This window comes from Podarcis raffonei, chromosome 2, assembly GCF_027172205.1.
Source record: "Podarcis raffonei isolate rPodRaf1 chromosome 2, rPodRaf1.pri, whole genome shotgun sequence".
NCBI lineage: Eukaryota > Metazoa > Chordata > Lepidosauria > Squamata > Lacertidae > Podarcis > Podarcis raffonei.
In genome coordinates, this window is record NC_070603.1 from 15,111,190 (window position 1) to 15,130,999 (window position 19,810).

Consider the following 19,810-nt stretch of genomic DNA (forward strand, 5'->3'; position numbering starts at 1 on the left):
CAGTTTGAAAACAAGACAAAGCGCAAGTAGATAAATAGGTACCGCTCTGGCAGGAAGGTAAACAGCATTTCCATGCGCTGCTCTGGTTCGCCAGAAGTGGCTTAGTCATGATGGCCACATGACCCGGAAGCTGTACGCCGGCTTCCTCGGCCAATAAAGCGAGATGAGCGCCGCAACCCCAGAGTCGGCCACGACTGGACCTAATGGTCAGGGGTCCCTTTACCTAAGGTTGTGCCTTACTCCCTGTTTCAGGTGATATGCTTCTCAATAACAGTTAGGAACATAGGAAGCTGCTGTCAGACAATTGGTTCATCTGAGTATAACAACAACAACAACAATTTATTGTTTATACCCCACCCATCTGACTGGGTTTCCCAGTTGCTCTGGGCAGCTCCAAACAGAATATTAATAATAATAAAGTGACAAAACATCAAACACTAAAAACTTCCCTACACAGGGCTATCTACACTGACTGGCCGGGTTTCAGGCAGGAGTCTCTCACAGTCCTGGGTTTGAGCATCTTCCTTTCAAGCAAGATGCTCTACCACTGAGCTACAGCCTTCCCCCAGTTGCTGCAGAGCACAAACAGAGAGGGTGCCATTGTATTCAGGTCCTGATGGTGAGCTTCCCATAGGCATCCGGTTGGCCACTGGTGAAACAGGTGGATACAGACCTAGATGATGAACTTTTGGCCTGATCCGTGCAGGATTATTCTAACGTTCTTCAGGGAGGGATCTGTTATTTTTGCAGTTTGGCACACCCTATGCAGCTTCCCCTGACTATACGATATACGGTATTTTTCGTTCCATAAGACGCACCAGACCACAAGACGCACCTAGTTTTTGGAGGAGGAAAACAAGAAAAAATATTTCTGAATCTCGGAAGCCAGAACAGCAAGAGGGATCGCTGTGCAGTGAAAGCAGCAATCCCTCTTGCTGTTCTGGCTTCTGGGATAGCTGCGCAGCCTGCATTCGCTCCGTAAGACGCACACACATTTCCCCTTACTTTTTAGGAAGGAAAAAGTGAGTCTTATAGAGCAAAAAATACGGTAATTGCCGTGGATTGCGAAATGGCTTTGAAAGCTAGCACACCCAAGAGCCTGCAGTTTAGAGCCTGCCCTATAGAAATCTGCCTGGCATTTTAACAATTGCCCCCGCTGTCCTCTTTTGCTTCCTCTGGGACTCGCCATTCCTGCTGAAAAACCGGCAGTTTCAATCATTCTTAGCATATGATTTTACATGCTCACCAAGCGACTAATTGCCCTGCCCTGGAGAGCCATATATCACCCCAGGAGCAGCCTTTGGCACAGTGTCTGGATTCCCTTGGAAATAGGAGGGAAATGTAGGGAATGGGATGTTTTTAACCCCCAAGCACTTTAGACAGCCTGGTTTAGACTTAATGTAAACCTAACTCTAGTCCCTGTAAGGGACGCAGGTGGCGCTGTGGGTTAAACCACAGAGCCTAGGACTTGCCGATCAGAAGGTCGGTGGTTCGAATCCCCGCGACGGGGTAAGCTCCCGTTGCTCGGTCCCTGCTCCTGCCAACCTAGCAGTTCGAAAGCACCTAAAAGTGCAAGTAGATAAATAGGTACCGCTCCGGCGGGAAGGTAAACGGTGTTTCCGTGCGCTGCTCTGGTTCGCCAGAAGCGGCTTAGTCATGCTGGCCACATGACCCGGAAGCTGTACGCCGGCTCCCTCGGCCAATAAAGGGAGATGAGCGCCACAACCCCAGAGTGGGTCACGACTGGACCTAATGGTCAGGGGTCCCTTTACCTTTACCTAACTCTAGTCCCACAATTGTTTGCTGTGCCAGAGCTCAGCACCAGAATTTATGAAATAATAATTCAGGGAAATGGTTCAGGTGTCACTGAACCTTTTCTTTCATAATGAGCCTTCGGAGCCTGCCTCCACACAGCAGGAACTGGGACTTGATAGTACAGGCTTGAGGTTCAGCACCTCTCTTTATAGGGATTAAGTCACTGGCCTGAACTGACTCAGCCTTTATAAGGAAGACAGACACAGTTGCTAACAGCAGCTGTCCAGCATAAAATGCAGCCTCCTTTCCAGTGAGACGCAGGAGATGAAAGCGCACTATTAAGCACCAAATTCAATTGCTTTTGATTTCGGTATAATTCAAAAGGAAAACGTGAGCTTCAAATTTGTTTGAATCCATTTATTTGGAGAGTTATCCAAATTCTGCCTTTCAGCTGAAGCTGTGACGTAAGCTTCAGCAGAGAATTAATAAGCATAACTTCAGCCACTTCTTGCTCATCGGCATCTGACCCATTCTACAGCATAGCTGTCAAGTGTCCCTTATTTGAAGGGACAGTCCCTTATTCCAGCGCCATGTCCCACTGCTGTCCCTTAATGATGGATGTCCCTTAAATGTCCCTTAAATGATGTCCCTTAAATTTCAAAGGAAGCAGCTCCTCTCCCTCCCTCCCTGCCGGCCAAGGAGGAGGGAGGCTCCAACTGTGTTGCTTGGCTGTGTTGCTCACCCAATAAGAAGTCTAAGAACGACTGGGGGGTGGAGCTTGCATGCCCTGTGTGTGGCTAGTTAATGCAAGCTGAGGGGGTTTTTGAATGCTGGACGCCATTTTGTTGCACGTGCTGCTGCAAACTTTGCAGTGTAAAGCCAGGCCGGGGAGCCATCTTAAGTTGAGGCTGCATAGGCCTTGTGGTGCATGTGATTCAGATTCTATTCAGTTGAACCTCTGGTAACAAAGTTGGTTGGACAGTGTTCTCGAAGCTACCAGCATGAGTTTGACCAGACTGCAGGAGGACAGGAAGACTGGAGTGCCTGGAACAGGTGAGGCTGCTGGTCCCTTATTTTCAAATCTGTAAGTTGACAGCTATGTTCTACAGATGTGGAGTGCTGAGGCTGAGAGAAAGTGACTCTCTCTCTCTCTCTCTCTCTCTCTCTCTCTCTTCTCCAGCCTGGTACCCACCACATGTTTCGGACTATGCCTCCCACAAGCCCCAGCCAGCATGGTTGGGATGTGAGTTGTAGTTCACAACAACTGGAGGGCACAAAATTACAGAAGGCCGCTTTAGTTTCTCCCCTACATTCAAATGGTAGGAGGGGACGGTGAGTGGCGGACCTCGGAGTCTCAAATTTCAGCAACACCCCGTGCGATGCCAAAGTTTGGTGCAAACACACACACACACACACCAGCTCTCTCACTCCATTCTAAGTAATGGTTGTGGTATCACCTGCAGCACCCTTAAGGCTCTGTGCCCAGTGCAACCGAACTGGTCACACTCCCCTAAATCTGCCTCTAGGACTGTAAACACCAAGACCACAATCCAGTGCTGAGTTCCGTCATGGTGTGCCAAATCCGTTGATTTAAATTCGCTTAAATGCGAAAATATTAGTTTTCTGGCATGTACCCAATTCATTTTGAATTGGTTTCATATAGATTACTTAGCAATACAATTGCCACCAAGGATCATAGAGTTGGAAGGGACTTTTCTGAAGAAACCAGAGGCCTTCCTCCTGGGCATGGTCGGCCAATTGGTGCCAAAGAAGGATAGAACTTTCTTTATGTACGCCACAACAGCAGCAAGAATACTTATTGCAAAGTACTGGAAGACACAAGATCTACCCACCCGGGAAGAGTGGCAGATGAAGCTGATGGACCTTATGGAACTGGCGGAAATGACTGGCAGAATCCGAGTCGGTGGAAGAAGATTGGAAGAAATTTAAAGACTACTTACAGAAACATTGTAAAATTAAGGAATGTTAGAAGGAGGATGGAATGAAGTTATGTGGCTTTAGCAGAAATATTATAAAGGAATAGGTAAAAAAAGATTGTTAATGGAGGAAAAGAGGAAAGGTAAAGTTATACTATATTAAGATTAATTATAGGATAAAAATTGGGAAAGATGGAAAGGATTTGCTGAGATAGTTAACCGAACTAGAATACAAAAAGGGGAGGTGCGAGGAGGTCAAGGAAACAAGTAAATGAAAGATAAGTTATGGGAAGGTTCGTTGTGTTTTTTAAAATGTTTTTATTTTTCTGTTCTTCTGTTCTTTTTATAATTTTTTTCCTCTTTTTTTTCTTTCTTTTTTTCTTTCTTTTTTCTCAATGTGATGTGTATTGTTGGGTTTTTGTTTAATCTGGAAGTATCGTTCTTTTTCTTTGTAACATCTAAAACTTAATAAATATTATTCTAAAAAAAAAAAAAGGAAGGGACCTTGAGAACCATCTAGTCCAGCTCCCTGCAATGCAGGAATATGCAGCTGTCCCATCTTGGGGATCAAACCTGCAACCTTGGTGTCACCATCCTGAGCTATCCAGTGCTCTTTAGAGCCCCTTTAAGCTGCATACTTCCTCCCTCAAAGAGAGTGTAACCCCTGTCTAGAGACAGTGCAAATACCCTTGTTCTCAAACCTGGGATTCACTTAGCCACAGAGTCTCTGCCGGATTCAGCTTCAAGTCTATTGACCCTCATCCACTCCATGGCCACATCCAGGCACTGGTTCGACTCATGCACAGCCTCTCCTACTAAGCTGCAAGGAAAGCCGCCCACTGATGGATATCAACTCTGCATAAGTTATGCTTTTGTTATAAGTAGTGAGGCAGTATCAAAGAGCGGAGGTCTCCAACCAGGGTTTTCTTACATAAAGTTTTGCAACTCTCTAATTCTGTAATTCTGAATTAGAGATCTCAATTTATACCACACAGTCGGAAACTGTTTTAACTGCTATATCAAGGGTGTCCCTGGATCTTAAATCGAGGCTCATACAACCAAAAATAATATTCAGAATATAAGGGACCCTATTACGTTTGTTTAAAAAAGGGCTATCTATACGATATTTAACTGTTGGAGATGCAATAGGCATAATGCTTCTCTAAAACATATGTTTCTTCATTGTCCTATATTGAGAATTTTTTTGAAACCATCAACAGAACCAGGCCCATCTTTTTTAAAAAAAAATAAATTTTATTAACCGGCCAATCACATCAAATCAAACCACATCACATAAATTCCAAATTACAGAACCGAATTTTTATATTTTTGTTGGGGGGGTCCCATACTTCCAGATCCGAGGAAGGATTCTGATCTAAATCCTTACTTCTGCATTAATGTCCAAATCAGTCCAAATAAGTCCGGATAGATGTTCAAACAGTCCAAACACATATTCACAGTTCTTTCCAATCTTCTCTTGCTGTTTCCACATCACTTCTTATTCATATATTTTCTCTTTGTCCTTTATGGTCTCTTCTGATGGTCTCCTTAAGCCGATAAACGCCAATAATACTCCTGTGTGGATTTCCCGTCATCATTCCTCAATTCCAGATGGTTCCCATAAATCGTCACCTTCGGAGATAAGATCACTTTTTCCATCGTAAATTTATAGCTCTGTCGCTCTTAAGACCTCTTTGAGGAGTTTCTCCCACGATATAGAAAAGCTGTCTTTCACTCTTTCTCCTCCCGGACTTAGTCCTCCGACAGAGCTTCCCAAAATGGCGTCGGCATTTTTGACTGCGTCATAACAAAGCTCTTATACATTCCACAGTCTTCTATAAACATGCTTTGGTTCTAAAGTTTATCTCCACACAGCCTTAAATTCACAGCTTAAGTCCTTACTCATTTCTGGCTTTTGACTCTTGAAGGGAGGGGATTCTTGGGTTTAATCACATAAGTAAAAAAAATAAAACATTTCCCCCCCTCCCCCATCAGTCATTTGCCATACCGTATCTTGACGTATCTTCTCATAATTTAAATCTTGTTTTTCCAGAGACCTCTTCTGTTGCAGCCTTCACTCCTCCTCATTTCCTGAAGTATGTGCATTTCCTTCGTGCCAATTTGTTTCTTTTGAAGTTCTTGCAGCTAGTGGCGCAGGTCAGAGACAGCGTCCAGGAGTGCCGAGATCCCACAGGAGGGTTTTTGTGCCTAGTGCCCCCATCCCCCTCAAAAAATCGGGGGTGGTATCGGGCACAGCAGGCAAACGGCCCCACTCACCGTCTTGAGTGGGTAGGGAGGCTAATTACTCCCAACATAGCCTCCAAATTACCTCCTGTGGGTCGGAGAGATGTTATTGTTGGCCATCTTCCTATGCACCCCCTAGTGGCCCCCAGAACCAGGGCCATCTTAAGCATATCCGGTGCCGTGGTACAAAGATCCCTCCAGCTCCACCCCCCTTTCCCAGAATTGTCGACCTTTTTTTAGGGCTGGACTTCTCCGTCAAGGAAGAAGCGGAGGCTGGACGCAGCACCTCCCAGCTCAGCTGGCCACTTCGTGCCGTGGTGGCCATGGCAGGCAGCACATTGAGTGAGCGGGCCTGCGCTGACCGAGCGAGGGCATGTACGCTGCTCCCGCTGAGCTTCGGCTCAGTTTTTTCCCTTTTAGCCTTCTGGCGCCCCGCAGAATTCGGCCTCTGCAGGCTAAAAGAGAAAAAACCAAGCCAACGCTCAGCAGGAGCGGCGCACTCAGTGCGCTCGTTCGGTGTTCCCTGGACTCTCGCCTGGCGCCCTCCAGAGCCTGGCGCCCTGGCGCCCCGCACCACTAGCCTCTATGGGTAAGACGGGCCTGGACAGAACTGTCCGGAACAACCTTACAGTTACAGAGCAAAATATCCTCTTGAATTATATACCCAGCACATGGAACCTTACGAAAGGACAATATGAGTGGACTCTCCATGCCCTTACCACAGCAAAAAGACTGATACTGATGAACTGGAAAAATAAAAACGCGGTTCCCTTCTATGATTGGATTGAAGACTTATATAAACTCACAACGTATGAACAGCTTGCATATAAACGCAGACTTGCCACGGACAAATTCAATGAAATTTGGAATCCATTCTTGCAAATAGGTTAAGATCTTGTAATAGGTTAAGATCTGGTGAAGTACAATAAGAACCTTGTAAAATAAGCAGTTTTGGGGTCCCCCCTTTATTTTCCCTGCTACACAGGTTCTGTTTCTGTTTCTCTTTTTTATTTACGTCTCACCATGTTTAGTGCACATATAATTATGTACTTTTTGAACTTTAATTAAGATGGGTTTAAAAAAAGAGAAAAAGATTTGCAACGCAAACTATGGATAACCAGGACCTTCTATCATTCTGCGAGCAGCACACCTACCAACATCCTCCGACACGATTGGCCTACAGTATAACAATCCCAACCAGGACTGGCAGCTCAGGTCATAAGATGCCACTGACCTGGAATGGCTGTTCGACTGGATTATAAACCAGTTTGGATCGTCAACTGGCAGGAGCCCTATTTAATGTTTAATGGGTCGCTGCCAGGGAAGCGACTCCCTTAGGACAAGCAGGGGCGCTGCCCCACCAGCCTCTGCCCTCAAGCCAGTCTGCACCTGCCTGCTTTTTTCCTTGTAACCAATCACGGGGTGGTGTAACTCTGCCTGCCATTGGCTCTGGCTACACCACCTGTGCGTCTGCCTGCCTCCTGCCCTACCAGTCTTGAAGGGCACCAACCAGTGCCAGATTTACATATAATTTAAACAAGCTATAGCTTAGGGCTCCACTCTCTTGGGGGGCCTCCAAAACAATTAAAGGGAAGAAAAACTACTGGATGCACATTTTCAAAATAATGTATGTGCAATGCCTCTCTCTCTCTCTCTCTCTCTCTCTCTCTCTCTCTCTCTCTTCCCCCTTCAAGTAGCGTTTTTTCAAATCAGTTTCATTTGTTGAGACACTGGGAAGAAAAGTGGGGAAAGAGGGGGAAAGATGGGTGGGGTTGGGGTTGGATGGCGATGTTTAGATTTGGGTTAAAGAGTAGGAGGTAGGTTGTAGAGTGTTTCCTATATGTAGTCATATAGGTGTTTGTTTGAAAGGGACGCGGGTGGCGCTGTGGGTTAAACCACACAGCCTAGGACTTGCTGATCAGAAGGTTGGTGGTTCGAATCCCCACAACGGGGTGAGCTCCCATTGCTCGGTCCCTGCTCCTGCCAACCTAGCAGTTCGAAAGCACGTCAAAGTGCAAGTAGATAAATAGGTACCACTCCGGCGGGAAGGTAAACGGTGTTTCCGTGTGCTGCTCTGGTTCACCAGAAGCGGCTTCGTCATGCTGGCCACATGACCCGGAAGCTGTACACTGGCTCCCTCGGCCAATAAAGCGAGATGAGCGCCGCAACCCCAGAGTGGGTCACGACTGGACCTAATGGTCAGGGGTCCCTTTACCTTTTAGGTGTTTGTCTGGGGTATTTTGCGCCATCTGGCATTTAGCCGGTTGGTCCTAGGTGTCAGCTGGCGTGGAGGTCCATGTTCAGGGACAGGCCATCCCGTCTGTCGTTTGCGATAGGGGGTGGTCAGTGAGACGGTGTAATGCATCTTTGTGACGCCAATGTCGGCTATAGGGTTCATAAGCAATGTTGACAATGTTATTAGCAACATTGTTGGTGTGTTGGAGTGGGGATGTGGGTGTTGGTACGCTCTGGTGCCACCATCGTGCTACTTGGGTGTCAAATTCTCTTGATCTCTGAACGCATAACCCAGAGGTTTTCAACCTTTTGGGGTCCACGGCTCCCTTGACCAACTACATTCTTTCTGCAGCACCCCTGCGGGGCTCAGGAGCCTAGTTGTGTCACCCCTTGCCTGCAGAGCCGGCAGCCCCTCACCCCTTTTTCAAACACCCTCCCTTGTGGAGTGTTCCTTCAGCCTCCTCTATTCTCCCCCCTCTTTGGGAGTCCTCTGGGCAGCTGCAGCTGCTGCCCCTGGTCTCTGACCTGTCCTCCCTGCCCCAAAGAGGGATGCCTCCTCACACTGCCCCACAGGGGCCTAGGAAGCACCCCCTGGCCAGCCCCAGAGGCACCATTCGCCTGGGAAGATTGTAGCCAGGGCTGCCGCAACACACAGCTGTGCAAGAGGCAGAGATGTGTGAGGGCATCAGAGGAGGGAGGGAAGGGAAGAGGGACAGAGGCCAGTGTTGCCCGCAGCACCCCTGACCATCATCCAGGGCACTCCAGGGTGCCACGGCACACTGCTTGAAAACCACTGGCGTAACCCATCCAGGTTATAGTCCGATTGCTACCCAAACTGGCTTCCGTTGCTTAATTTTCCAATAGGGCTGAAGTCTGCCCCTTCCCCTTCTGCCCTAACTGATCACCAAACAACAATCATAAAGAAGAAGAAGAGTTTGGATTTGATATCCCACTTTATCACTACCCGAAGGAGTCTCAAAGTGGCTAACATTCTCCTTTCCCTTCCTCCACCACAACAAACACTCTGTGAGGTGAGTGGGGCTGTGAGACTTCAGAGAGGTGTGAGTAGCCCAAGGTCACCCAGCAGTTGCATGTGGAAGGGCAGGGAAACGAACCCGGTTCCCCAGATTACGAGTCTACCGCTCTTAACCACTACACCACACTGGCTCTCCTCAGTTACACTTCTGAAAGTGTGCTTCGTGAAATGTTTTGGGGTGGAAGGAGTGTCTTTCTAGTATGGGGAAGATGGCAGAGAGATTTAACTGGGCGGGGTGGGGTGGGGGGAGGGAAAAGACATGAAAAGATGGTCAAGAAAGGGTTAACAATCCATTTATTTATTTTAATTCTTGGGCAGATATAAGACTGCAAATCAGCAGTGCCTTATTTTCAGAGGGCTTGTTGTGGAAGAGTACAGTATGTTTGGACACCTTTGGACTTTGTGTTGGATCATGAGATCCTGGTAGTTACGCAATGCATTTTCCTTTGTTATATTAATTAGTCTCACCTTTTATTCTTCCAGAGACCCACCCACTTTTATATCTTGCCCGCAGAGGCGTACCTAGGGTTCCTTGTGCAAGGAGCGGCATCGGCGCCTGCTCCCCTCTAGACAAAAAGCACTTTACTGCACACTTTTGGGAGGTTGAGTGAGGAGGCAAGGAAGCGTCTCCTGAGTTTGATCTCGCTGCAACAGTGGCTTCTGTACAGTCATACACTCCATAGTCTGATAGGTGATTTTTCCACCAGGACCTTAGGCCTACTCCCTGGGGAGGGGCTGGTTTCACCAACCTCTGGGTTTTGTTGTTGTTGTTTAGTCGTTTAGTCGTGTCCGACTCTTCATGACCCTATGGACCAGAGCACACCAGGCACTCCTGTCTTCCACTGCCTCCCGCAGTTTGGTCAAACTCATGCTGGTAGCTTCGAGAACGCTGTCCAACCATCTCGTCCTCTGTCGTCCCCTTCTCCTTGTGCCCTCCATCTTTCCCAACATCAGGGTCTTTTCCAGGGAGTCTTCTCTTCTCATGAGGTGGCCAAAGTATTGGAGCCTCAGCTTCATGATCTGTCCTTCCAGTGAACACTCAGGGCTGATTTCCTTCAGAATGGAGAGGTTTGATCTTCTTGCAGTCCATGGGACTCTCAAGAGTCTCCTCCAGCACCATAATTCAAAAGCATCAATTCTTTGGTGATCAGCCTTCTTTATGGTCCAGCTCTCACTTCCATACATCACTACTGGGAGCTATAGCTTTTACTATACGGACCTTTGTTGGCAAGGTGATGTCTCTGCTTTTTAAGATGCTGTCTAGGTTTGTCATTGCTTTTCTCCCAAGAAGCAGGCATCTTTTAATTTCGTGACTGCTGTCACCATCTGCAGTGATCATGGAGTCCAAGAAAGTAAAATCTCTCACTGCCTCCATTTCTTCCCCTACTATTTGCCAGAAGGTGATGGGCCCAGTGGCCATGATCTTGGTTTTTTTGATGTTGAGCTTCAGACCATATTTTGCGCTCTCCTCTTTCACCCTCATTAAAAGGTTCTTTAATTCCTCCTCACTTTCTGCCATCAAGGTTGTGTCATCTGAATGGGGACACCTCCGCTTTTCCCTCTCTCCATCCATCTGCCTCCCCCCACATTGTCCTCTCTTCCAGCTGCAGTAGCTTTGGCTGTGGCCTTGAATACTGGCCTTCTTCACAAAAGACTTTGGGAGTTAAAAAGAAAACAGGAAAGAACTGTGTGTGTCGGCAAGTACCTCTGCCGCTGTTCCACTGTCCTTTTGCATTGTTTTGACGGGGACTGGATCCCACACTTAGCATGGGGAAATTACTGCACAAGCAACCCGAAAGCAACCAGCAGGAAGCCAGCCATCCCAGGTCCTAGAATCAAAATCAGTCTTCAGATTTTGAAGCTGCAATTTATTCATTCATTCATTCATTCATTCATTCTTACAGTGGTACCTCGGGTTACATATGCTTCAGGTTACATATGCTTCAGGTTTCAGACTCCGCTAACCCATAAATAGTACCTCGGGTTAAGAACTTTGCTTCAGGATGAGAACAGAAATCGTGCTCCAGCGGCACGGCAGCAGCAGGACGCCCCATTAGCTAAAGTGGTGCTTCGGGTTAAGAACAGTTTCAGGTTAAGAACGGACCTCTGCAACAAATTAAGTACTTAACCCGAGGTACCACTGTATTATTATTACTATTATATGCAAAACTCTGGCCAGTTCGCAACTGATGAAAGCTGGCCATCTTTGGGGTGAAAGGAATAAGGGCTTCCCCCTCTTAAACTAAGGTGGTAAAAGCTTTTGCTTGCGATAGCAGCATGCCATAGCCTCTGGCTTAATCAGGAAACCCCCCAAAAGGAACATAGGAAGAGGCCTTATATAAAGTCGGACTACCAAACTTGGTATTGTTGACACTAACTTGCAGCAGAGGAACCTGCATTATGCTGAGTTAGACCAATGTCCCATTCAGTTCCGTATTGTCCACAACTACCAAGGGCAGGGGTCTATAACCTCCCCAGACCCTGATATTCTGAGGCCCTTCTTTGTGTGCCTCCTCAAGAGGTCGGGAGGGTGGCAACATGAGAACAGGGCCTTCTCTGTAGCAGCTCCCCATTTTGGAATGCTCTTCCCAGGGAAGTTTGCCTGGCGCCTTCATTATACACCTTTACGCACCAAGCAAAAATGTTCCTTTTTAACCAGGCCTTTGGTTGACCTGATTGACATCCTATACCCTTTTAAAATGTGGTTCTTTTTTGGCGGGGGTGTTATTGGTCTTACTTTGATTTTATATATTGTGATCTTTTTTGTGAACCACCCTGAGACCTCCAAGTATAGTTGAAGTCAGGTGTCGGCAAATCTTTTCAGCAGGGGGCTGGCCCACTGTCCCTCAGACCTTGTGGGAGGCCAGTCTATTTTTTTTGGGGGGGGGAGAGAACGAATTCCTATGACCCACAAGTAACCCAGATATGCATTTTAAATAAAAGCACACATTCTACTCATGTCAAAACACCAGGCAGGCCCCACAAATAACCCAGAGATGTACCGTCTTTTTCGCTCCATAAGGCGCACCTGACCATAAGGCGCAACTAGTTTTTAGAGGGGGAAATCAAGAAAAAAAATTTATGTAGCCCACTCGCTGTCATGGCTTCCTCTTTAGCCGCGTGCAACCTCTCCACCTGAGAGAAGCTGCGTGCGGCTAAAGAAGCCATAGCTGCGTGCAGCCTCTCCCGGCCGGAGGGGCTGCACTATGGCAATTCCCCCACCTCCCGCAAAAGCCCACAGGAGTTGTGCACCCTTTAAGAAGCGCGCGGCTCCTGCGGGCTTTTCTACGAGGAGGGAGAAGGGACTGACTGGCCACGTCAGTCCCTTCTCCCTCCTGGGGAAAAGCCCGCAAGAGCTACGCGGAGCTTGTGTGCAGCTCTTGGGGGCTTTTCCTGCCTGCCTCCCCCCTGCATTTGCTCCATAAGACGCACACACATTTCCCCTTACTTTTTAGGAGGAAAAAAGTGTGTCTTATGGAGCAAAAAATACGGTACTTTAAATGAAAGGTCACATTCTACTCATGTAAAAACACACTGATTCCTGGACCGCAGGCTGGATTTAGAAGGCGATTGGGCCGGATTCGGCCCCCGGGCCTTAGTTTGCCTACCCATGGTTAAAGTCATCCATATTGGTGGCCAAATTCTGCCATTTAACTATGTGCTTGGTTTGGGAAGAAACACCTCCTTTTCCTGCCTGTCCTGAATCTCCCAACATTCACCTTCAGAACATGTCCCCAAGTTTCTCCGTATCCACTGCTCTGTACACCCAGCGCATAGTCTTAGACCAGCCTTTCTCAACCTTGGGTTCCTAGATTGTTGCTGGACTACAACTCCCATCATCCATAGGCGGCAGGTTCAACAGTCGTGGATGATGGGATTGGTAGTCCAGCAACATCTGGGACCCCAAGGTTGAGAAAGGCTGTCTTAGACACTTCTTTTGTATTCCCTTTCCCTACACAACTAAAAAGCCCCCAACGAGAAAGAGTAAAGACCCTGCTGAACAAATGTCCCCTGTTCTCCCCACAAGGGTGTGCACTGTGCATATATGTGTCAAGGGGTGGGGGGTGTGATAGGAATTTTATGGTCTTAGATATATGGTAATGTTCATAAGTGTACCAACTACAGTGGTGCCCCGCAAGACGAACGCCTCGCAAGACGAAAAACCCACTAGACGAAACGGTTTTCCGTTTTGGAGGCGCTTCGCAAAACGAATTTCCCTATGGGCTTCCTTCGCAAGACGAAAGCCCATAGGGAAATCTCCGGGACAGCGGGGAAGCGCAGCGCGTCTTCCCCACTGTCCTCGGACCTCCTCCGAAGGCTGGCGGCGGGGCTGAGAGACCTCCTCCCGCCACCAGCCTTCGGAAGGCTGCTCCGAAGGCTGCCGGTGGGGCGGAGAGACCTCCTGCTGCCGCCAGCCTTCGGAAGGCTGCTCCGAAGGCTGGCGGCGGGAGGAGGTCTCTCCGCCCCACCGGCAGCCTTCGGATGGCTGCTCCGAAGGCTGGCGGCGGGGCGGAGAGACCTCCTCCGCACCGGCAGCCTTCGGATGGCTGCTCCGAAGGCTGGCGGCGGGGCGGAGAGACCTCCTCCCTCCGCCAGCCTTTGGAAGGCTGTCCTGAAGACTTGCGGTGGGAGGAGGGTTTTCCTTCCCACCGCCAACATTCAGAATGCTGTTCTGAATGTTGGCGGTGGGGAGGAAAAACCCTCCTCCCACCGCAAGCCCCGGGAACAGAGGAGAAGCGCTGCGCGCCTTCTCCTCTGTTCCGGTACCTGTCCTGAAGGCTTGCGGTGGGGAGAAAAGCCCTTCTCCGCACCGCCAGCCTGGCAAGCGGTCTCCATAGGAACGCATTAATTGATTTTCAATGCATTCCTATGGGAAACCGTGCTTCGCAAGACGAAAAACTCGCAAGAAGAAAAAACTTGCGGAACGAATTAATTTCGTCTTGCGAGGCACCACTGTAAGCACATACATAGATCAGCACAGGAAGGCCAACCTGGAACCATTTTGATTCCTAAACTGAGCAAATGTTTTCTCTGCAAGGTCAAAGTGGGAAACCTCCCCATTGTCCCTTTCCTCACAAATCCTGTCTTAAGGACACATTTAAGATATGAACAGGGTGTGAGCTTTTGACCTGGCCCAGGAACTAAGTACTTATCATTACAAAAGACTGGCCAGGCTACCCAGGCAATCCAATCAAGTAACCTGCCAGACAGGAGATAAACAAGGACAGGAGAAAAACAACATTCAAATTTCTGTTTTAGACCGCCTTTTTTGTGATGTAGGTATGATGTATCTGAGGGGTGGTCTTTGGTTAGACCCCTTCTGTGATGTATGTATGATGTTTTTGGGGGTGGTCCTGATCTACAGGGTGGCAATTTCAAAAGTCTTTATAAGGCCTTGCACGCCATTTTTCTTGGTCCTCCTCCTTTTCTGCGTGTGAGGGGAGACCCTGTTGCAACAGATCAATAAAGATCAGGCTTACTAGCTGCTTTGCTTCTCAGTATTCTCTGGTTGGCCTCTGTTATTCTCTGCTACCAATAGGGAACCTATGTAAGGACTCTAGATGGGCTCTTGGATACCCCATAAGGGAAAAGGGCAATTTTTGTTTACAACAGGGGAAAAGACAATATCTCTTTTCACCTAGCGCAAACAATTAAGTAGCTTGTGCCAGCCCCAGCAGCCAGAAACATGTTGCTCGCAGCCAGATGCAATTTTCCATGCCATCTCCTGCATGACAAGAAAGGGAGTAATTAGCAGAGGACAGCTTTCTGCTCCACCTCCCCCCACCCACTCTAGATGAGGACTTCGGAAGCTGGCGCTGGAAAGGAAAAGCCCAGACGTTGCTTTTCCTCTTTTCTGTTCAGCTGCACTGGAGACAGAGCACTTTGACCTCTTCCCATTGATCGGCCTCACACAGGCCTCATCATCTGGCTAATTAAAGGGGAGTGGAGGCAGGATAGCACCACGTGGCAAGGCTCTCCTGCAGTAATAGACCAGGCATTTCCCAGTGACAAAGCAGGCAAGGCTGGAGGTTGCTTTTCTTCTTCTTTCTGCTGCCTGCCCTGGTGGTTAGCAGCTTCCCAAGCGAGCGGCTTCCCACGCAGGAAGAGGTAGTTTTTTCTTTTTCTTTCTTAAGATCTGCGCAAAGCTTCCAATCCTTTTAGCAGGGAGAAGAAAAAAGACACCTCCTTCAACCAATGCAAGCTTCTGTAGCTCCATGGCTGGCTCTTGGGCGGCAGGGGGGTGCATATACACCAATGACGCCAGAGGCAAAGAACAGCAGCAGCAGGGCGTTTTGGTTGCATGCAGGTTCTACGTAGGGGGAAGGAAAAAGCGAATTCAACGTTCTGCACCAACACGAACCAAATCTGCACCAACCAGACAATAGCGGCAGTGGTACAGGGGGGAGCAACTAAATTAAAGGATGAGGCAGCTGGAACTGCTACCATGACTTTAGGAACTTGTGCCTGAGCTTGCTTTTCCCTCCCTCCTATTCCTCTTTTCCTCCTGTGTCATGCCTTTTAAGATTATAAAGCCTGAGGACAGGGTCGGTCTCAGCACTGATTTTTGTAAGCTTTTTTGGCTAAAGGGTGGTGTCAGTCCTGTAAATAACACGCTAGAAAGTCTCATTGCATGCATAGGAAGCTGCTCCTGCCACGGCATACTACAGTGGTCAAGGTAAAGGTAAAGGTACCCCTGACCATTAGGTCCAGTCATGGCCAACTCTGGGGTTGCGGCACTCATCTCACTTTATTGGCCGAGGGAGCCGGCATACAGCTTCCACGTCATGTGGTCAGCATGACTAAGCCGCTTCTGGCGAACCAGAGCAGCGCACGGAAACGCCGTTTACCTTCCCGCCGGAGCGGTACCTATTTATCTACTTGCACTTTGATGTGCTTTCAAACTGCTAGGTTGGCAGGAGCTAGGACTGAGCAACGAGAGCTCACCCCGTCGCGGGGATTCAAACCGCCAACTTTCTGATCAGCAAGTCCTAGGCTGTGTGGTTTAACACGCAGTGCCACCTGCGTCCCGGGTTAAGTACTTAATTCGTTCCGGAGGTCTTTCTTAACCTGAAACTCTTCTTAGCCTGAAGCACCACTTTAGCTAATGGGGCCTCCTGTGCCGCTGCGCCACCGGACCACGATTTCTGTTCTCATCCTGAAGCAAAGTTCTTACCCTGAGGTACTATTTCTGGGTTAGCAGAGTTTGTAACCTGAAGTGTATGTAACCCGAGGTACCACTGTATTTGTTTTTCAGGCTGGTGGATCTCAGGCTTTTACACCAATCGCAACCCAATCATTTTAACTGAGAATACCAGGGGTTGAACTTTCCACCTTCGGCAATCCAAGCGAGTGCAGGTGTTACAAGCTATGGTAAAATGGTTTTATTTTTAGTTTACAGAAAGGATAAAAGATGTATGTGTGTAAAGGAGGCCGATGAAACTGCGAACGGGGAGATTCAAGAACTTTCTTGCACTCCCACTGTGATTATACAAGAGCCCAGGATTATGCCAATCAAGTTGATTCGCAACAGGTTCAAGAAGAGAGAAACAGAAACAGCACAGGCCACATAATAAACTTGTGGAACTGGTTATTGTTAAGAAGTGCTGGTGACCATTAATGTAGGGATGGTTCCAAAAAAGCAGTAGGGAGATTCATGAAAGGTAAGGCTATGCACACTAATGGGCCATTGTATTTGTTGTTGTTTAGTCGTTTAGTCGTGTCCGACTCTTCGTGACCTCCTGGACCAGAGCACGCCAGGCACTCCTGTCTTCCACTGCCTCCCGCAGTTTGGTCAAGCTCATGTTTGTAGCTTCGAGAACACTGTCCAACCATCTCGTCCTCTGTCATCCCCTTCTCCTTGTGCCCTCCATCTTCCCCAACACCAGGGTCTTTTCCAGGGAGTCTTCTCTTCTCATGAGGTGGCCAAAGTATTGGAGCCTCAGCTTCAGGATCTGTGCTTCCAGTGAGCACTCAGGGCTGATTTCTTTCAGAATGCATAGGTTTGATCTTCTTGCAGTCCATGGGACTCTCAAGAGTCTCCTCCAGCACAATTCAAAAGCATCAATCCTTTGGCGATCAGCCTTCTTTATGGTCCAGCTCTCACTTTCATACTGGAACCAAATCCTGAGAACAATCCAATGGGAGAGGACTGTTGCCCCCACCTCTGGTCTTCTGCTTTCCAGAGGCTTCTGGTCTGATCCAGGAAGTAAATCCTTAAGTTCTGCACAAGCCTATTATTACGGGTGTGTGTGTGTGTGTGTTTGTTTGTGCTTCCTTCTTTTAGAGTGGTGCTTTTAGTGTTTGACTGGGTAGTTGCAATATTGCCTTTGCATATTCCCTGTTAGTAGCATTGAACTTCAGAGGAAACACGAGATACAGATGTTTTAAATCAGGCTTCCCCAACCTGGTGCTTTCCATCTGTTTTAAACCATTACTCCTGTCTGCCTCAGCCAGTGCTGTGCAGCTTGGAAAGTTTAGATATACAGAAACGAAACATCTGGAGGACACCACACTGGGGAAGGCTGCTTTAAATGAACAAAACCACTTTGCATAAACGGTCCCAACGTGCTTACGTTAGCTAGTTTTGCTTAATGTATTCTGCTTCTACTGCTCATGGGGAAGAATAAAGAGGAAAAGCATGGCCCTGAAGCTCAGAGTACTGGAAATACTCTTAAACCTCTCCTTTGAGATTTCCACAAATATTAGCCACATGGGTTCAGGTCTGTCTTTTCAGGCTTAAGGGCTTTAGAGTCGCCGTGTAAAATATACTTAGAAGGCAGCTCCAATCCTACGCATATTTACTTTGAAGCAAGAGTACTTTTGTTTCAGTACTGATGCTTTAAAGCAGACTGTAAATTGCAAATGAGAAAACCTGCCCAGGGGCATTCATAATTCCGTCTAGAAATAGCCCCGATAGAATCCAGCTATGCATGCCCCTATGCCGGCCTAAGCAAAGACCCAAAGAATTGTAGTGATGTCTCATTGCAGCCACAAGGGGGCACTCTGAAACAGGCCCATTGGAAATGTACCGTAAGCCCTACCTGCTCAGGAGCAAGTTAAAGGGTAAAGGGACCCCTGACCATTAGGTCCAGTCGTGGCCGACTCTGGGGTTGCGGCGCTCATCTTGCTTTATTGGCCAAGGGAGCCGGCATACAGCTTCCGGGTCATGTGGCCAGCATGACTAAGCCGCTTCTGGCGAACCAGAGCAGTGCACGGAAACGCCGTTTACCTTCCCGCTGGGGCGGTACCTATTGATCTACTTGCACTTTGAGGTGCTTTCGAACTGCTAGGTTGGCAGGAGCAGGGACCGAGCAACGGGAGCTCACACCGTCGTGGGGATTCGAACCGCCGACCTTCTGACTGGCAGGTTCTAGGCTCTGTGGTTTAACCCACAGCGCCACCTGCATCCCATGAGCAAGTTATGATAAAGATAACCCCAACTACACAAGCAATGGTTTTTTGTTTTTAAAATGGTGACCAGAGGTAATCTGCAACCTGCACTCTCACTCCTGCCAGCAGATTGAAATGGAGCAGTAAGATGGTGAAATTGCCAATAGAGTGATTACATATCCCAAGGGCTTCATCTGAATTAATAACACATTACTTGCACACCACAGCAATCATTCTATTCTTTCCAGTGCAACCAAGCTTATTAATACATTTCAACATCTTTACAGTGAGCTCCTGGTAACAGCTGTACTGCCAAGATGTAGGGTTACCAGCCTTCAAGACAAGTTGAATACCATTCACTTTTGTAATTGGCATCTGTCTTGTCTCAGTAGACAATAGAGTGCACCTTTGGGTGTGAAGCCAAGCTGCAGGAAGGCTGCAGCACCTGCTGTAACTGTAGGGGCTGATACAGGAGAGACATGTTTTGTTGCAGTTGGGGCAAGATGAAGGCATCAATAAGAGGTTAAAAAGCTGCTTTGAAACAAGCACTAACACCAGTTAGATCCTTTAGAATAAATAAATAAATAAATAAATAAATAAATAAATAAATAAATAAATAAATATCTTCTCTTTAGCCTCCTTCCTTCTCTTTTCCTTCCTCTTTTAAAAAGCTGTGTAAACCATTTACTGGCTGGATCATTTAGGTTTTATTAAAAGAGGCAGCCAGGTAAAAGGGTGGAGCAAGGGCTGGAAGATACATGGAGATTGCTGGGCAATGTGGCTCTTCATTCTTGCTACTGAAGTGTTGCAAGAACCTTTTGATGCTTGAACATTTGATAGTATCCCACTTGATTTTTCTGGAACGCAGTGGGTACTAGCTGCTCTGCAAAGTACAGCTCCTTTCCGATACGGTATCATTAGCTGTGGTTTAAGAATGAAAAATGTTATAGTGGACAGGGAGGGCAAGACCAGATGGAAAAGTCTCAGTGCACACATACTACTGTAGCACAGAAACTGCAGCAAGCTTATGTACAGGGCTGTAGTGGCCATGTTTTTTAGAGGAACAGCCTTCCATTAACATTAAGGATAACATGAGATCCTACTAAAATTACGTCCAACTTACTCTAAGAATGTAGGCAGCTGGTTTCCTTCAGTTACCACTGATCTTAGGTCTGAAAGAAGTGTCTCAAAACCACCATGCGTCCTACAAGTT